The sequence below is a fragment of the Phaenicophaeus curvirostris genome, chromosome Z (assembly GCF_032191515.1).
Source record: "Phaenicophaeus curvirostris isolate KB17595 chromosome Z, BPBGC_Pcur_1.0, whole genome shotgun sequence".
NCBI lineage: Eukaryota > Metazoa > Chordata > Aves > Cuculiformes > Cuculidae > Phaenicophaeus > Phaenicophaeus curvirostris.
In genome coordinates this window covers 72,334,773-72,355,537 of record NC_091431.1, presented here as the reverse complement: position 1 = coordinate 72,355,537, position 20,765 = coordinate 72,334,773, and the positions used below count along the sequence as shown (strand labels likewise).

Here is a 20,765-nt window from a genome sequence, read left to right as displayed (position 1 = left end):
GACTCATCCTAGGCCTGGAAGCCTGCCAGGGTCTCCAAATCTTTTAAAACTAGTGTTTCAATCAAGTTATTTAATCACCTAAGCAAGAAGTAAATATACATATGTAATTTCAGGACTTCAAAGATTCTGTTTGCCCTGGTGGGATGCATACAAAACCACAGTTTTCATAATGCTGGTGACAGCTGACAGTAGCTACGTAGTGAAATAATCTCTGATTGACTCACACAGAATGTCCTGGAAGAAAGAACCACTACAAAACCAGGATAAATGTTGTGAATGAAGCAAGAGTCAGAGCTCACATAGTAAAGTAGGCATGTTTGTTATTGTTATAAAAAAAACAAACCCAAAACCAAGGGTGTAAAGCAAAAAGTTATCTATCTGCTGGGCTGAAAACATGAATGGTACTTGGACAACACTAAAATAGCAAAGGAAGCTGATGGAAAGGTTCTCCAACATCCTAAATAACCGTATTTCATCTTCAATTTGAAGATGACCTTGGCTCCTGTCTCAAACAATTGATAGACTGAGATATAAAGAATAACCAAGCAAGAGTTAATGTTTCTAAATTCTTTTAGGATTTTTAGAGAAATCATTTACTATTTTATTTCAGGATGACAATTAAATTAGAATGCCACCATTATTGAGAACAGTAATGGTGTTTTCCATCGTTACCTGAAGAAACAAAGAGTAAAATCTGAAGTCTGGAGTCCAGCTTTCACTGATTGAAAACTCCTTCAGAAACTGAAGATAAGGCAACCATTTCTGGCAACAACTGACAGCTGTAGCCTGAACGACATAGTAAGATGGTCTTCTTAGTGCAGTGAGAGGATAGAGAAGACTGATACATTTCCAGATGAGCTCCACAATCAATGGATTAAAAAACATACTAAAACACTGAAGTACCGAGGGCACATTCTGGAAAGTGTGAATAGAAAAAACAAGGTTTTTACATCAACAGCAGTGGGTTTTAAAGTAGGACAAATAAGAATGGACTATCAGGGATGATAACAGAGATGGAGAGGAGACAGAAAAGTCTAAGCAAAGAACAAAAAATAAGAATCATCCCCAAAATCATTTGATATGTTTCTTGAAGTGGACCAACTGCTTAGGAAGCAGAAGAGAAACGCCTTGTCAGTCTTGGTGCATTTTACTAGTTATTTTGAATTACAGATGCAAACAGCAGATATTAAAGAGCATTCCTAGTTCAACCCACTATCACCACCTCTTTTAGTAACAATTTTTTTCAGACAGATTAGTTAGGCTGAGTAAGAGTATATAAACATATTAATGAAAGCTCAAAATTGAGCAACATGTTTCTGGCTTTCTCCCCAAACTGAAGCTTGAGAAATATTTTAGGCAACTGTTAGGAGGAAAGCTTCTGCCTCTGGCAGAGCTTATAGTCTGTAAATAAAGCGATGCGCAAAGCCTTCCTTTCGTTGGAAACCCCGCGTTCCTTGAGGCAAGGGCAATTATACACTCACTAGTTTTCTAGGCACGTGGCAATGATCAGGCAAGCCTCATTTGAGATCATTCTTACTTGATCGGCTCTGAGCTATCTTTACTATACGCTCACCAGCTGCAGGGAATAGTTATATTTTTACTATGGTAGATGACACAAACAGCTGGTGTAGGAGGTAGCAACAAAGGTTGGAAAGACCTGAGCTCAGGACACATTCAAAAGAAGGTTGATTCATTCATTTGTAGAACAAAGGAAACCATGTACCTGCATTAGGCTGGACATTAGGAAAAAATTTTTCACGGAAAGTGTCATTGGGCACTGGCAGAGGCTGCCCAGGGAGGTGGTTGAGTCACCTCCCCAGAGGTGTTTAAAAGATGGGTGGATGAGGTGCTGAGGGGTATGGTTTACTGTTTGATAGGAATGGTTGGACTCCATGATCCGGTGAGTCTTTTCCAGCCTGGTGATTCTATGATTCTATGATTCTGTTATCCTCAACTAAAGCATCAGAGTCCATGTTTAGGCATTGAAAAAAAAACGTGAAAATAGCTTAACATAACGGGAAAATGCAATTATCCCCCTGGAATTATTTAAGCAGGATTTCTCTGCTCATACAAAGTGCTTTCTCTAAGGTTAAGCACATTGTCTGGTTCTGGCAATAATGCATCCTCCTTCTAATCTTGTGAAGCCCCAGTGGGATGCAAGGTAGTCAGTGGAGACAAGCACTGGGACCATGATGTGAGACTCATAATGATACCCATAACTCTTGGACTGCCACCAGGTCAAGCTCATATCTGCTAAGTTACTGTCTTATGTGAATGCATGTGCTTAACACATGCATCTTGTGATGCAAAATGAGAGAAAAGGCACTTTTTATTTTGATTGGTAGCTGCGAACAGAACAGATCAGAACAGAGCAGAACAGAACAGACTATTTCAGTTAAAAGGGACTTAAATGAACATCTAGTCCAACTGCTTGTGCTAACCTGGTTCCTTGCAGTTTGTGAATGTCCACATGGTAGATTTGTGAGTATGTATATAGATACAGAAGCCCATGTACTTGTAAAACAGATTTTCAAAAAGCAGAACAGAACTGCAAGTCTGACACACCAAAAGCATCATGATTCACCCTATCCTGTTCCATGCGGTACAGACATTTTCCTTCAAGAGGATTCTCAAACAGGTACCAGCTGCTAACCTACCTATATTCCAAATGCGGGTCGATTTACTGGTCTCTGCTATCTTGTCTAATTGTGATACCTGTGAAAGGTCACTGTAAAAGTACAGCTAATCAGAGATACGCCATTTAACACCCACTGTGTACGGATGTAAATGGCAATCCACTGCAGAAAGCAACAGAGAATATATTGATATGCTATACTAACTAAAATATGACCAGACATAATTACAAGAAAACTAGAGGAAAAGGAGGACTCAGTGTGTTATTTATTTACACAAATATTCAGAACAATTTTTTATAGTCAGAAAGCTTATTTACACTTCCTGCAACATAGAAGTACTCCAAACAACAACAAAAATTACTGGGATGTCCAATGACTTCATTGTCTATACCAGAAATATAATATTCTTCATGATGTTCTGCAAAGAATAAGCTCTTTTGACACTGTGTCAAACAACATATTAAATGAATCATGTTCTCTTATTGCCAATGCAAAGGATCTAGCAAAAGCTCAGTGCTCAGATGGTTTGGAAACCTATCAGATAAAAATATGTTCACAAAAGAGCAGACTGTGCCAGGCTGTTCCAATAGCTTCCTGGTTTTCTAGACAAATCTAGCTAGGTGGTGATTGTGGAAAACTGTGGGGGAAATCATTGGATGGGAGATGAAGTGGATAAAGAGCAGTCTGCAAGGGGTAACACTAGAAGATGAATTCTTACTTTGGAGGGAGACAATGCTCTTGGACCTCATTCTTTTTTTGCCCTTGCTAGTAGAGGGAACATCTTTCAACATTAGTAAAGAGGAATGTCAAAAGGTGGTTTAGATACGGCATGTACTTGGAAACTTCAGTGAGAGAAATATTGTATTATTCCACAGCACAATGCAAAATCATGAATCCTGAGGGAACATATCTTGATATTTTAATATTCTGATAATTTGAAAGCTCATTGTTTGGAATGATTGAGCAGGAGAAGGCCTAGAAGCACTAGCTGATCGCAGGTTGAAGCTGAGGAATGACAAATATAGTCTAATAGATTACAAAAGGCAGAGTTATTTATAGAGGAGGAAATGAAGTGTTTCTGGTGAGAAGTCCTCTGAAGACATGTTCAAGAGAAATGGAACAAGTGTGCAAGATGTTATAGAGTAATAAGGCAAAGGAATTTGTGCAACTCTAAGGCGAAAATCAACAGTTTTTAATATGTTTCTCTTTATAACGAAAAGAGAATTTTGCTAAGTTTATGCAGTGGAGTATATAAGATACCTGCAGTAGTTAAGGCTAAATTCAGTGTCTCAGGAGATCTGAAAGCACATAAAAATCTTAATTTCCAAGTTACTTATGGTTATTTATGACTATTATTTCTTGTATATATGTCATTTTATTAGCTCAGATGCTTTGCCCCTTTTCTCCTAAAGCTTACCCTCAGTTCCCTCCACTTCAGTGGAGCTAAAATGTGGGCTAAAATGCTATACTCTATTAGAATATACACCTGGTCAGATGGGCAAAAAATTGGGTGACTTTACCTGCACTGTGTGTAGGTGGGTATGGCACAGCTCCAATCAACAAGTCACCTTGGGACAGAGCTATGGCATCACTTTCAGCACAACTTGGGGAGGTTTAGATGTGATATTAAAAAAAAAAGAAAAAAAAATTACTGAAAGAGTGGTGGAACACTGGAACAGGCTGCCCAGGGAAGTGCTGGAGTCACCATCCCTGCGTGGGTTCAATAAATATGTAGATAGGGTACTATGAGACATGGTGTAAGAGGCACGGTGGTGGTGTGTTGATGATTGGATTTGATTTTAGAGATCTTTTCCAACCTTAACTATTCTACGATTCTCTGAGCTTAACTCTACACCATCAGCTGCTAATAAAATCTGATGGCTTATAGACTGGAGGTGATTAGCTTCTGGGGAGCTTGAAGTATCTCCCCATTCAGTTTGACCCTCTCCTCAAGAACTACATTTCATTCAGGAGCGAAACAGTGGATTAACAGAGAGTACCGCTGAGTCAGAGGCTATGCAAACACTTGCCCAAACACGATGTGGTAAAAGCCAATGACCCTCAAGCATCTGTATCAGGAAAAAGTCATATTTTCTTGAGGTGTCTTATCAGGCCTAGAGAACTACTGACATGCACACTTTTAATCATTTATGAGGGGCAGACTGTTCACTATGTTTTCCCAGAGAAAAGATAACGTGTAATGCATACATCTCAATTTCTTCCTCTCAAACATAAAACCAGAAAGTACTGGTGGTGTAGACGGAAGGGAATTACTCAGAAAGAACAGGACTAGAGGAGTCAGCAAGAGAGGAGCATTCAGCAATTTGGACTGTTACACTGTCAATGATTTGCAGAATCAGATTCTATCTGTACCAGTTGTGCTGACTTTTTCTTTGATTCTCTTGCAGTCAATATTTCTGTATTTCTACAAGTCTAGCAAATATTGATGTAAGCTTCAAATTTCACTTGTAGTTTGAAATATAAAAATATCTTATTTCTTAACTGCAGCAATTTCTTGCACTTTGGAGCTTCAGTTTATTTCACAGTGGCTGCCTTTAGCCAATTATACAATTTGATCTTCTAACCGGTCTTGTCATCGACAGTGTTTTTGAAAAAAAACAAAACAAACAACTACATGTTAATCTGTTTGTGGAATTACAGATTAACACAAGATCAGTTCAGAAAAGAGGAACGAGATGCTGGGTACTAAATATTCTGATAATTTCAGGTGTTCTTCAGACAAAGTAGCTTTGAATTTACTCCCCATTTTCCAGATCATCAGCTTTAATTGTAAACTCTTCATCACTACAGACTACGGCCAGCATGAAACCTTAACAACTATGGAAAATTTTTAAGTCTAACACACTAAGGTCCCTACCTATATTGGCAGGTCAGAAGGAAAGGATTCTTGAGTCTTTGTGTCCACATAGATAACCAGATACTAAAATAGTGCTCTGGAAAGCGCTTTAAGATCTCTGGATGAAAAGAAATCCCTTTCTCAAATCTAGTAAATATTCAAAAAACATAGTTTATTTGAAATTCATCTGCATGCTTAAAATGCTTGCTCTTCTTTTTTCTGCAAGAAAAGCTCTGCACCTTGAAAAGTAATGAAAACATTTCTCTGATCAGGAGGCACCACTGTTACTGAACATGAAAACTGATAACATAAAGAGAGACAAGGAGAGGAATTTTCTTTTGTCATTTGAAACCATCAGCCCAGCAACTGAGACGATGGTTCATGATGCAAAAATGGCTAATTCAACCAGACTAGTGAAGTTTCTATGACTACTCAGCTTTCTTCCAAGCAACATTTGTCTGCATGAAGGCCATCAGCTTCAGGAACCTACAGTTTATATCCCATTAGACCATCCAAACAACATTCTAATCTGGAAAGTTCTACTCTATAAGAAGAGTCTGTTAGAATAGATTATAAGAATATGAATAATGAAAAAATAATGAAAAATAATGAAAAATATGTTGGTCACACAGCAATACTAATAATGTTAATGTCTGTACGCATATTTGCAGCCATTAGGTGCATAACTACCATTTAAATTAGCTGAAAAAAATATTTTACTAATGTTAAGAAATACCAGCTTTAGAAAAGATAAAAGCATTGTGTATGAATCTTGACTAGAATAAAGTTTCAGACCAGGGCTTAAGAAATTTAGAATGAGACAATACTTTTTTTCTTTTCCGAAGCAGCAATTTTTGCCCAAATCCAGTAGTTTGATTCAAGTCTGTTGAATTCAAGTTGTGAGCAGTTCAGGGATGAGGTTAACTTCACCAAGCATAACTGTAGGGGACAGGAGTAGTTTTCTATCACCTTGTGGGTAAGGGCTGGGATATTTACTTAAGCGGTGAAAAGTTCAATGAATTTCCTTTTCTGCTGATGATTCGAACTTAAGTATCCCAGGTCAGTGAATTAATTATGATGCTCTGTGGGTTGCATGGTGGTGGGTTGCTTGGTCCCTTCTCCACGTGCTCCAGCTTTCTGCTGCGGGTGCTGTTTTATATTGTATAAATAGTTAATTATGGGCCTTGGAAGTGGCACAGTAGCACTCTGGCTGAAAGACAGTGTTGAGCTTCCAGGGCATGGGAGTCATCCAGCCTCTCCCTATCTCACTTCATCTATTGAAATACAATACAAAGGCTCTAGCAGACTAGATGATGAAAGGCCAGCCCTCTACACACTCTGCAACCTCTGATTAGGACATTCACTGCAAATGTAGAAGTTGTTCATCCAAATCCTTGCTTTGAACTTTCCCCCACCTCTTTTCAGAAGTCTCTAGCATTCTCCGTCTCTCAGTTTTCCACCTTTTGTGGGAGAAATATGAGATGGCTACAGCCTTCAGTGTTATATGCTTTAGAAATGCTTAAATTGTGTAAGAACAACACAGAAAGCAAAATGGCTGCATGGTGTAGCTTCTTACATCCCACTGAAAGGTGATCCCCCTGGGGATGGGGAGGCAGTCAATGCACAGCCACTGCACACAAGTTTCATGTGGAACAAACAGATCATGTCATAGGATCCCACCATCATTTTGTAAAGTGGCTATATGTTTCCAGTGCTCTGTAAATTGATTCTGACAAGAGGGATAATAATAACGTGCCATCCACTAGGCCATCTGGTCTTTCCTACCAAAAATATCTTAATCAACTATTTGAAATGTTTAATATGCATCACAGTAAGAATTATTTGTGGATGTTAAACAGTGGCTGAAACCAAACACAGAGAAAGAGCATGCACCCCTAGTCTTAACTGGTGTGGAGTATTATGACATAGTCATTAAAGCTATGCTGGCTTGGACCAGTTGAGCATATGGCCCATCTTATTTAAAAATACAGTATTAAGAGTGGTTATGCTCTGAAACTTAATAAAATTACAACTTGAAATATCTCTAGTGAAATTAATGATCCAAAATATTACAGTCAAGCAGAAGTCAGGCTTGTCTTGAATTTTGAAGGTCATTTGGAGTCATAAAAAATGCAGTTTTATGCTTTAGAGCTTTGAAAAAATAATAAGTCAAAAGGGACATTTGTTAGTGTGTGTGTGAGAAGTAATCTATCCTCCCCATGTTGCAGTTAAGTTGCTGAAAAACGAGTATGGAGAACATCCTCTTCTCCCCCTTCCCAAAACCTGCTCCAAATAAACCCACAAAACCAAAAATCTAGTGTCATTCAGAATAAGATGGTGGCCCCTAGTTCTTTTAACTTGTTTAGGTGATTGGGTAGAAAAGGCTACAAAAGAAGACCCTGTGGACAAAGTGCCTCAGATCAGACATCATATGTTGCCCAGTTGCCAACCTAACATCCTTCTTTCATCCTGCAAACCCGTAACAGAAACTGGATTCATGCTGGATTTAGGGAAAATCCAGGAGGAAAAAAGAAAATAACTTGAGTCAAATCAAAGAAAAGTACTTTGGCTCACTTAGTGGAATGATAAAAACAAAACCCAGAGCCAATGAACTCCCTAGGGAAACAAAAAGATTTTGGTAAAAAAAAAATAAATTCAGATTCAAGACAGTTTTCCAGGTTTTAGAGGAAAATATATTTCAGATTATTTTTTCTTTCCCTAGTCGCATCAGCTCATTAATTTGTTTTTCTTCTTTCTTTCCTTCTTTCTTCTTTCTTTCTTGAAAGGGAAAGCAAGTTTCTTTGGAATTAGATGAGTTTAGTAAAAAAATCTTATGCTTATTAAAATTAAATGTCTGATTTTGGCAGCTTTAGAAATATATTTTTTTTAACTTAAAAAAAATCCTTCACTTTCTCCTGTGAAAATCATACATTTTATTGGACCAGAATTTCAGATAATTGCTTATCTCGCAAAAATATTTTATCCAGCTCTACCCAATACCAACAGAGGGTGGAGGTATTAGTAAGTCCCTAGAGAGAACTAAAAAGAGAAATGAGGAATGAATTACTGAGAAAAAGAAATAACCCCAAACAGGAGAAGAAATCTGTTCCTTGGAGGAGGAGGATACAAGTGAATTAAAAAAGAGCCGATCTTAATGTTCTTGGCCAAAAATATTTGAATAAGTTTGGCAAGCCAATCACAGATTAAAAATCCCTGCAGTAAGAATGCCTTATTCCTTTATCCAAGTCATACAAAGTAGGGATTAAACATGTGCTTTTTGTGCCTAATTTTCCACAAGTAACATGGGAGGAATGAATGTTAACTTGATGCCTTGAGAGTTTAGAGATACATTCAGAAGTACAGGGTAAAACTCTAACTGAAATCCATAGATGAATTTCCTTTGACCTTAGATATATTTTTCTCTTTCATTCCTGTCATTGTTCTTCTAGTTTATCTTTCACTTATAAGAACAAGATTTCAGAAAGGAAAATTCAGAGGTTGTTTTCATCAGCTCTATGATAGAGTTATATAGTCTATCTCTACTGTATCAGGCTTTGTACAAATACAGGGAGAGATTCTTCCCCCTTACAACTTCTAGCACCTAAGCAACAACTAGAAAAAATTAGGTGTTTGCTCCTTAGTTTCCAAACACTGGTTAACCTGCTCCCTTCTGCAAGTTCAGTCTTAGACAGATACTGAGAAAGCTTTCTCCTTGGCTCACACAAGTCTGACTTTCAACTAGAGATAGCAGTATTTTTTCAGGTTTTTTTCCTCTCTCTTGTGGAAAAAGCATTAGTCTAATTAAATTTTTAGAAGGAGCAACATTAACAAAAATGGAAAAGGTAAAACTAAATCAATGCAAGGTAATTTTAATCTGTGGTGAAATGTCATTTTGAAGTTTTTAGTCTGTGAAAATATCTCTAGATTGACTTTTTATCTTCATTTTTGCAGGAAAAAATGCTTTCTTATTCATATTTTCATGGAAGAGGAAAATTGTTTTCCATGCAGCTGTGTACTTCAAATTGACAGCTGCATTTTTCACGGATATGATCACTCAAGCTGAGGTCGTCACTCAAGCAGCATGAGCTGATCCCATGCAGGGCTTTGGAAATGACCAGAGCTACCTTGAAATTGTCCTGAAGAGAGAAAAGCCCCAAGACAACAAACACTTTAGGTCCATGTTGCCATGCCAACCGTTTACTCTATCCTGACTCTAAAAGAGCTTTGTATCATTATTTTTTTTTTTGTTTCCTGCATGTGACAAGGGAGAATTCATCAAGTCCAAAGTGTTAACAGCAAGTCAGATGATCAGTACATTGCAGGAGGTAGGACTAGATCCTGCTTCCCCTGTGGGCTATGGTTGCCCACTGCTCTGAATTTTATAAGTATTTAAGTGTCAACAGTGTTCTTGAAAGATGAGCTATAACCTTACATCAGTTGTGTTCAAAGGCATGTCTGGCACAAAGGCTTCCATCCTCATCTTTTTCCCCTATGTCTAGTTTTGAGAGTTCAGTTTTAATGTGCTTGAAGGAATCCACACTTCTTGTTTGTTTTAGTGTTTTGTGTTAGTTTTGCGTTTTTATTATTTTAATAATAAAAAACCACCAACCAAGAAAATCCCCACAAACCTGCCTAGTTGAATCAATGACACCTAAAAGGCAGTCAGGAGAATCTGCACTGACAGAAAAAGAAGGCAGAGTCTCTCTGGGGAAAAGAGAAACTTGTTTTTCCTCTCAAAACATTCTTATGGATCTCAGCTTTACATTCCTTCATCATCATGTCTGCATAATAAGTTCTTCAATTTGGGGTTTTCCAAAGTGAAAAAACAAAACCCCAAATCCTGTACACCCTGTAAAGAAGGCAAGAAATGTCAATCTTCCATAGACTTGCGAGACATTATGAGTTACCTACACATGTAACTTGCTCTCTTTCAAATACCTCATCAATCTGGAAACTACATTCCCATATGTCTCTTCTGCCAAATTTGTTTTAACTGTTGAAGAGATTGTTTTCAAAAGACTCAAGTGACAACTCAGAAATCCAGCTTGGTGGATTGGCAGGGCCTGGTAACTGTGTCTCTGAACTGTACAGAGGTCAGCGGTTTAATTTCATATGGCTTCCCATGATTTATAAGTGTTCCAGCTCTCAATTCAGAACAGCCCATGCTTTCTCTGTTCACCAGGATGTAATGCCTGTCTAGGGATTGCTCCCTCCTGTGTACAATTACAAAGCACAACGCCAGTGCTGAAATAGATCAATACAATATTATTATTCTTATACTAAATGGGGCAGCAGGTAGGTGTTCTGTGAACACAAAATCTGACAAAAGGACTCGTCTTGTCAAACATTTGCTGGACCACCCTTTGGCTGGTGGTTTGAGTGGCAGTAATAGACATAAGTAAAACCAGCCCTTTATCTGGGCAAAGAAACTTGTGTGGTAAGAAATACAAGGGAGAAGGAGGGAATTTACAAGGAACATCCTGTGAGCCATAGCAATGCAACATTGCAAATAGCAATGCTAAAAACATTCAAGATATTCTAGTATGTTAATTTTCTAGACAAAGAAGGCAAATTGTAGAAAGGCACTGAGAAATCAATTTGCTCAGCTCGTGCAGTTTCAAAGGAAGAAACAGAGATTTCTAAGTTCCCAGTCCTGTCTCTCCACAGAGTGTGACACTTATGTCATTCCTTTTTGTGTTCACCCATATAGCACCCTCAGTCCTAGGAACAGTCAGAAGAATTCAAAGGTAACCTGTGGTCTGGATATACCACGAGAACAAAAAAGCCATCCAAGACATGCTAAGAAATTTACATTTGAGATGTGTAGATTGATTCTATCCCAGCAATGCTCAGACATTTGGCAAAAGTTAGGAGTGAGAATGGAAGGGGTGCTCTTATTTTTTCTTCCTCTTTCTGTTTGCTTGATCCCATTCACTGCGATCTCTTGTGCAGGGGTATCCAAAGTCTTGAGGGCAACCCTATGCATCCTGCTTTAAGTCTTACAAAGCAGAGCACCAGACTGAAAACACCTCACCAGCACGATTTCTTCATGTGTAGTCTGTCTTTCTGTGCCACTCATAATTGCAGCTCTGGTAGCATCAGCCTCCTGGCACTAGTCCATAAGTTGAGCGACTATTCTCTTCTATCCAGACTGATAGAAGGCTTCACATCTTGGCAAAATGATGAAGCTATCTATATATCTATGTTCTTTTTATGACTTGGAAAGTTAAACTGCTTTCTGTCTTGATTATGTGCGTTCGCAAAACTTGCAAAACAAAAAGCAACAGTATAAATGGAACCAATATGTTGAAGTTCACCACCTCTTGTTGATTTCGCAAGCAACTCCCTATTTTCCCTATTATTGACAGATACGTTTTTTTCACCTGCTTAGCTTTCCCTGTTTTCTCTTGGAGATGAAAATGGAGAGTCCAGGAATATCAAAATATCTTCTCATGTATTCTGAAAGACCTGCAGATGCCTCTAGAAGATCACAGAATCACAGAATCACAGAATCACAGAATAACCAGGTTGGAAGAGACCCACCGGATCACCGAGTCCAACCGTTCCTACCAAACACTAAACCATATCCCTCAGCACCTCATCCACCCGTGCCTTAAACACCTCCAGGGAAGGTGACTCAACGACCTCCCTGGGCAGCCTGTTCCAGTGCCCAATGACCCTTTCTGTAAAGAATTTTTTCCTAACGTCTAGCCTAAACCTCCCCTGGCGGAGCTTGAGGCCATTCCCTCTTGTCCTGTCTCCTGTCACTTGGGAGAAGAGGCCAGCACCCTCCTCTCTACAACCTCCTTTCAGGTAGTTGTAGAGAGCAATGAGGTCACCCCTCAGCCTCCTCTTCTCCAGGCTAAAAGCAGAAATGAACCAACCCAGAAGGTATCTGCCTTGTGACACAGTTAACTTACACTTGCACTGCTAAAAACAGACTTTTCCATGGATTTCCCTTAAGCTGTTAGTGGTTTGTACGCTAAAAGTCAAAACAACAGCCAACAAAGTCCTGAATATCCCACAGTAACTGCTTGAAAAAGACCACTTGTCAATCACAAATACTGCTCCATCTGTCTCAAGTCACAGTCTACACCATTCCTGGGGCCTTTGCTGTATCTGTACAGAATTCCTTGGACTTTGGAAGAACATGAGGGTCTTGGTACAACCTTGCGTTGAGTGCTTTACCAGCGTGTTCTTTAACAACTGAAAACCAGCACAAGATGGTGAGACCATTCCTAAGTTTTCTTCTCATGTCTAAGCATCACTGTCCAGTAAGCACTAACCAGTAGTGGTCCCAGAGCCCTGTCAAATTTTCTTGCATTCATTTTCATTTCAACAGAGTAATTGTTTCCCATAGCTGAATAATGTGACACTGGAGAAAGAAGGAAAACTTGTGCTTATGTCTTGTTTCACCTTTCTCACAATGGTAAAGATACCATTATATTCACTGCAAACAGCACCTGCACCAAAAGGTGGTGCTCTGGGTAAATGGTTGCTCTTGCTATGGTTGCTGACTGGGATGTTGAGAAATGAGTCCTGTCTTCATGGATTTATGCTGTCCTTGTGCATCCTCTAAAATCATTAACTATAGCAACATCAACAGGCAGCCAGTACCACCACGTGTTTATGTTATGTTTATGAAAAGCATAGTAATGTTCTTCTCTCTCAGATTCAAGCATTTTCCATTTGTAGGCTTTATGTGCATTTTAACAATCCAAGAACATCTGTAAAAAGTTTATGTCATGCTTGGAAACAAATGAAAAGAGAAGCCAGAAAAATATAGACTTCCCAACATTATTTCAGGATATTCTAGGTTTCATCAGAGCTTCTTGAGCTTTCTTCAGAGTGGCTTAGCAGATCTGTCACCCTTCACTAGAGTGTATCCCAACATGGAGGAATACTCCTGAAAACAAACTTATTCCTGTGTACAATGCAGGATCCAAACTGACAGGTAGGGAGTTTCCTATGTGTTCTTGGTATAGATGGATTCAATTTGTCTTTGAAGAAATTAAGTTCAAGACAAAGAACAAAGTTGGGTTGTACAAGTGTCCTATTTTACATTGAGAACTCACCCTGTTCCAAGGATGCTGATTTCTGGCTATCTCAGTACCTAAGGTGTTATTGTGAGTCAAAAGAATAAATCTAAAGTGAGGTATTCTTAAGACGCCATTTCATATACGACCTCACCAGTGTGGTTAGTGAAATATCAAAGAAGCTACCTTACTCCTGGTTCTTGTATCCTTAGTGGAGGAGCGCGGTAATAAGATGTGCTGCCTACACAGATTTACGTACAGATGGCATACAGTTTACTGTTTCATATGAAGCAGCTGAATGCTGTGTTTCACACAAATTTCAGCTGGAAAGGGAGCTCTTACACTACATGCAGGTAAGGGAGGTGGTGTAAATGAATCCTGTCTGTTTCCCACATTCCAAAGGTAACATGCCTTGTGGCAGAGGCAACTCTATGGCGTGTCACAGGTAGTATGCAATCCTTTCACCAAAATGCCACAGGCTATAAAATCATTCCCTCTGTCTCACAGAAGATAAGAAAAAAGGCTCCACTGCATTTTTGTAAATGGCAGACCCCCATCAAATGCAAGGAGTAGGGTCAGGGCTGAAGATACTTCTTCAATGCTTCCCAATGTAGCCAAAACAAAATCGATGTAGCCAATCTACTCCTTTTGACGATCCTGAACTTAAAGTAGAAGAGACAAATACAAGACTATGTTCGACATAAATCTATGAGTTTATTCACACTGAGTGGCATCTTGTGCCCAAAATTTCAGAAAGTAATCCGCAACAAAGAGCCACAAAGTAGAGTGAAATACATGGAGCAGGATTATTCAGCAGCTGCTAATTTGGCTTTTGTTTATGGAACCAACATCTTACAGGAATTACTCAAATCCACAAAGTTCATGATTATTATTAATGGCATTAAACATTGCGTACGGTACATTGTAGATTGTAAAACTGGCAATTAGATAACCAGTTATCTATTGGAACTCTCATTAAAACACAGAATTAATTCACTTCCTTGGAAAACAGCTCAGGCAAGTAAGTTTGCAGACAGAATAATAAAAAATAAATGGATTGCATTAAAAAAAGTGTTCCTGTTTGTCCAAAGCAAGCATCTTTTTGGATTCTTTTGGATTTCTGCAATAGAAAATTAAAGGAAAATGTAGTTTGGGGTTCTGTCTGTTTTAGGAGGGAGCCCAAAAATTATCATGAAAACACTATATCACAGCAAAGCTCCTGTCTAAACTTTCTTTCTCTCCTTAAGATATATTACAGATTTCAAGTTCATGAGAGGAGATTAAAAGGAAGGCAAAGGGCTGTCCTAAAACCTCAAACCCCACAAAGGCAAAGAAAATAAAATCCCTTCTTATTGTTCTCTCCACTTTTCTCAAAAACCTGTGGAGCCTGATTCACAGCTTTTGAATATTTGGATTCAGTGGGGGTGAATAGCCTATGGACAGGCAGAAATTGAGTCCACACAGACCTGACACAGAAACTCAGTACCTGAAATGAGGGCCAGTCTTGTTGGTGCTGTCTCACATGGAGGAGAGGATTCCTGTGTCTTACACTCTCACCTCATCTGCTCAGCCAGTTCCAGTTTCTAATGTTTTTTTTTCAGAAAAATCAGACAATTGCTTACGTTAAATGACAATAATATGACTCAGTCTCTCTGCCCTGTCCAGCTGGGATCATTCTCCTTGAAATACCATTCTTGCAGACAAGTTCTGAGCATATCCAAGGAAAAAATTTAATCCAACAGGGTGGCAAAGTGGCTTAAACCCAACTCTCAGTGGGCTAAGAGCCTGCACAAATATCTATTCTGGCTTAACTAAAGGGCAGGAAGTCATTAAGCAGCAGTAACTTCAACAGGGGCCCTCAGCTTCATTGCTTTTGTACTTCCAACATCCCCTTGCCTCTGATGCCTGCCCGGTCTACCTCTGTGTATAGGAATCATATTTTCCTATGTGCCTCTGCAAAGTGCCCAGCTCTCTGCTGGTGACTCGATCTGTAATACACGATGACCTTTAGGCCAGCAGAGTCATGAGTGCAGACACAGTTTTGTTTGCATTAATGTTAAATAATGTGTAAAAAAGCAAAAGGAAACCTGCATGTAATAACATTTTTTTATGATTTTTTTTTCCCCAAAAGGTCATGTTAGTGTTCATGGTATGGAATCTCCACTGCTTTCACTTTATCTGCTACAGAGCTTGAACTTTAGTCTTTTGGTCCAAAGGGAGAAAAATCAATAGCATCATACTGATACACAAGAAACTTTATTAAAGTAGCCATGGGCATCTCTGCAACCTTACCCCATCAAGCTGGCTTGCTAATTGGTTTGCAACAGTGTGGCTGCCATGAAAATTACCCAGGTCTGTCTTGTGAAAATCTGGCTCTATCAGCATCAAGAACACAAACAGCCAGGGAAGCGGTCAAAGGTCACTTCCTAGTTGTTGGGAACGGAAAATGAAGCTTGTTAACATTCTGCTGCTGCTTCTTCTAGGAAGAAAAAAAACACATCAGTGCTGCAGGGAGCTGTCCTCTGGAGGATTGAACAAAGATGATCAAGCTTCACTCTGCTCACTTTCACTCACCCATCAGGCTTTCATTGACGGGAAACCTGAAAACAACCTGCCAGAAGTGTCATTTCACACCTGCCTGAAATCTTTAGTTTGGAGTGCTTCCTTTATTTGCCCATCACAACATAGTCTCTCCCCTTGTACACATTGTCTCTCCTCTTTGCTGTGCCCTGGTTTGTTGCTGTGCTAAACCAAAGCCAAATTCAAAATTGCCTTAAAAAACATCAGTGTATCTGAGCAAGAATGAATAAAAATGTTGCAAAGCTTTTGCAGGAAATGCCAGTTATAGATAGAATAGAGGAGAACCGTCGTCTCTAAATCCCCCATGCCACTGAGCTCCAGTCCAGAAAGCTAAAAAGGCTTTGGCTGGCTGCATGACCTTACAGCTATGGCTGTAAGGCTAAAACGTGACTTGAAGGATGATGTTGCCCATGTGAAACTATATCAGTAAGAAGCTGTAACAGATACTGATGCATCTGTGCAAGAAGCAGACACTGCAGAGTGGGTCCAGTTCACATGAGTTGTGTTAGCTACACAAAATCAACACTGAGTTTCTCCCTGATTTGCACTAGAATTTTTCACAGGACTCTGAAAAAAAGCCCATAGCATCTTGCTCAATCTACCTGAAAGGCCAGATGAACAGCAGAAGATATTCAAACATTTTTTTTTTTTCCTTCCCATTCTTCAGTTCAGGATGCAACCCAGAAAGTAAATAAATCAGTAATGACAACAAGGAACTTCAGCAGTAAGGCAATGTGCAAGCAGAGAACCAGGACTGTCCTTGTGTCCAAGAAACTGTGATATAAGGAGGTGTTTTCTGTTACATATCCTGTCCTCTGAAATGAAAACTTTATTAGGACAAGCCACAACTCAGACATAAACTGCTCTCCATGGCCTAAAGCATATCCAATGCCATTTCATACACACAGGAGATAAATATAGTTTACAGCCACTTCTGGGCAAGGCAAGTGCTTGTTCAATCTCCTGATCATTTTCCTAATAGTAGGGTCTCAATAGGTTGGAAGCCTTCTCTGTTTCTATGAGGGTGAAGGCACCATGGATTGCTAGTATCTTCCTCCCATGACAGTGAATTTGGAGCCTGGCCTTTCACAGCAGCCCTCTGTACATCACATATCCCCACACAGAGGTTTTCAAGGTTTAACTGCCTTTACAGTTTATGTGTGGCCTTCATGTACTAAAAGTACTAACTCATGGTCTTAAATTGAATTAACTGCCTGTGTTGGTATAGGGCCCTGAAGAACTAACTAAAAAATTTCTGTCTGTCTTTTTGTTGTTACTGCCAAAAAATAAGGTGGACAATTTGTAACAGGAAGTATATGGAAGGATCATAGAAAGAATAGTGCCAAAACTTCACATTTTTTAGTTTGATTTATTATGAATATATGTTTATTTTCTCCAGCCCGCACTCTGCAGATGCTTTCTGCCTTTCCACATTGTGATGGAAGGAAGATAATTTAGGCATCATCCATGCAAATACTGTCTCGGCCAGTCCAAGGTATTAAACTTCCAGGGGGTCAATGGATTAGGAAAAAAACCCAAATCAACTAAGGATGTGTGAAATCTGGCTTTATTTGAAAGAAATGCAGTATTTCAACATGAATGTATAATCTTTTTCCTTGATATGGATTGGTTGTGTCAAACTACGAGAGTCCCATCTGCTTGTCCTACTCACTTTTCCATTAGCCTACTCACACCTAGAGTTCATCTTAAATTTTCAGAAAGAAGAAAGATGAATTTTCTGTCATCTTTGAAAAAAAAATCTGTTTCTAAGGGGAAAAGCAGATATTTGTTTTTAAGGTACAGTGGAGGACACTGGGCAGGAAAACAAATTGATTCAGAAATCCATTGAACTCTATGAACAGCTTAAACCTCTTCAAATTGACAATGCTTTGCAATGTTTTTTTATTATGCTACCAGACTCTGCTGAAATGTCTCTTCCTCCACCTCACACACAGATGCACATACTTTAAATACAATATTAAAGATACCCTTGACTAGTAAAGATCCTGTCAAAGTATGCTAATCAAATCCAGCTTTGATTTCATGCTTACTTTTCTGCTCATCCCAATTGTAAAGCTAAGCTGTAATTAATACATAAGAGGCTGGTGATTATACAGTATTAGGCTGAACATATAGAGTGAACATACAGCATTAGACTGCGTTTCAATAGATCTGACACTGTAAAGAAATAAGATCAACTCACAGGGTCTGGTATTAGCAGGCTGTTAAGTTATCTTGGTGGCAATCTTGAGCTCTTACATCGATCTTCTGCCACTGGTGACATCAGTTGCACCTGCATATATGTGCTTAGACATGTACATGCAGAATAAATAGATACTCTTTCCCTTTTAGTTTTTTGGAAATTGAACTTTAAGCTGCATAACCCAGGGATCTATTAGTATTGCTTTGAAAATGGGCCTTATAGGTGACTGTCATGGCAGTTATGATGTGCCTCCAGCAAGCAGATTTGAGAGCTGTGCTCTCTCCTTGCCTGCCTGCTCAGGGAGAGCCCACAAGCATGACAGAACACATAAAGGAATAAACATCACAGCATTAGCCAGCACCCTACTGCCAGAGGGTGTAAAAACTAGAGAAGTCCCTTCAGACAGCTTGTCAAACTCCTGTTAAGGTCTTCTTTGTATACCCCTGTTTTCTGTAGTCTGAAGTACTTAGAACTAGAAGAAAGTACATATGGCTCCTAGAAAAGTCCTGGGATTCATTCTTCAGCTTTATGGCATGGGAAATCACACTAACTGTGATAAATAGTGAAACGCTAAGATGAGGAAAAATGAGCTCCTTATAATCCTGAACCTACTTGTGGTTTCTCTGGAGTAAATCCAGAGCTATTGTAGTAAAAAGAAACAACAGAGGTCCATATCTTCAAAGTCAACTTGGCATCATAAAACTTTAAGTAGTTCATCCTTTGAACAGCACTATGCCTCAAAAAAAAACAAAAACCAAAAAAAAAACCAAAAAAAACCCAACCAAAGCAAAACAATCCTCCAAAAATTAACAGAAAAAAAAGACAAAGAAAGAAAGGTTCAGTTTCAGAGAGAGCTTTATTCTCTATGCATGAACCAACTGCATTTCACTGCAGAACTGCACAAGAGCAATCTTCTCATGTTGAGCAGAGCTGCACCATGGCTGTGGCATACCATTTCCCCACACTATAATGAGATCATATGTGAAAGCCTAAATTATGCAAATGAAAAGGCTCCACTAATACTGTTGAAATATTCCTGGAGTGTACACTTGACAACCTCAAAGTACATTTCACACCACTAATGACTTCATCACTAACACAATTGTCATGAGTCAAGCAGTTTCCATAGCAACGCCCTAGTACAGCTGTTTACCCATATAAAGTACTGCACCTACTTAGTTACATATACAGACAGATCACTAGATTCCTAGGTACTGAAATTGAAATAATTCAATTTTCAGTGTCTCTCTTTATGAAGTGATTCTGCCAGCTATAGGTATTAGCATATCAATGTGACTTTGACAGGGTCTGCTGCAAAAGACATATTTTGCAGGCACTTCATGTCAATTAGAGCCCTAACTGTTTCATGGAATAATCATTCCTGCCAGATTAAGGTCAGGCTGCAAGGTAATTTAATTGGTGTCATTATATCTAGGGGGGAAAATGCTCTAATAAAGTGCACACACTATAGCTGCCAGTGAGGATGTGCTATGAGACATGAAAGGTATTGCCTTTCTAAAGTGTATGGGCAAATCATTTGTAAAGAAATAAATAAGATGGAAACAACTTCAGATGCTTTGTTTCCAACAAAATTCCAGTGTATTTGACCAAGGGGGGAATTTTGTTTCACTTGAAGTATTGCTATTCACAAGGGAGGAAGCATGGTAAGAAAAATAAATAAGAAAAAGGGGAAAAAAGTCCCCTCACTCTATGCATGTCTTCTTATCTCCTGTGGAATGATAAACACTTTAATGAAAAATCTGCAAAAATCAAAACAGTCTCTTTTTTCCCAGGGATCCTATGGCTGGGTTGCAGCAACCCGTGCAGGAAACTCCCTGGCCTCCCTCTAGGGAGTAGGGCTGGTAGTATTACTCTTTCTTCCTGCAGAAACTTCAGGCCAACAGCTTGTTTCATGAGCAGCATGAGGTCAGTTTCCTATGTAGTCAGGTAAACTGTTCTCTAAATTTCCCCTACCTTTCCATAATTCAGCTTCTCACATGTTTCCAGAGGCCCCACTTCCCCTGCAAGGGCTGGGTCCTGGGGCGCCCAGTTAAAGAGTCATGACATGACCATGTATCAACAGGAATGCTAACTGCATAGTCATTGAGGTCTGCCATCTTCTGCTGTGAAAAGGGATATAATTAAGATCTCTTTTTATTTATCTAGGTCTTGATTTTCACCATTTTTATTTTAGAAATTCTGTTTTCCTCAGAACACGTGTTCTTTTTCTCTTTTGTCTAAAGCCAGCCAAGGTTGTCAGGATGCTGACAGAGAGAGAGTGCAAGGAGTTCTCCAATATGATAAGCTTATTATGCAGGAAGATGATGAGAAAATAAGATACATATCTCTGTATCCATAGCCCATGATGACGTACCTAGTGACAACCACCTTACAACAACCATCATCATTTTCAAATTTCTCTCAGCGAAACAGAGCACTGGGGAAAGTATCAG

The 20,765-nt window shown here is 39.1% G+C and overlaps 1 protein-coding gene across 1 annotated transcript in view; it reads right to left on the bottom strand.

Annotated features, from left to right (window-relative positions):
- The window catches only part of LOC138733297 (urea transporter 2-like), a 303,421-nt gene that overhangs the window by 239,900 nt on the left and 42,756 nt on the right, over positions 1-20,765 (bottom strand). The window lies entirely within an intron of this gene.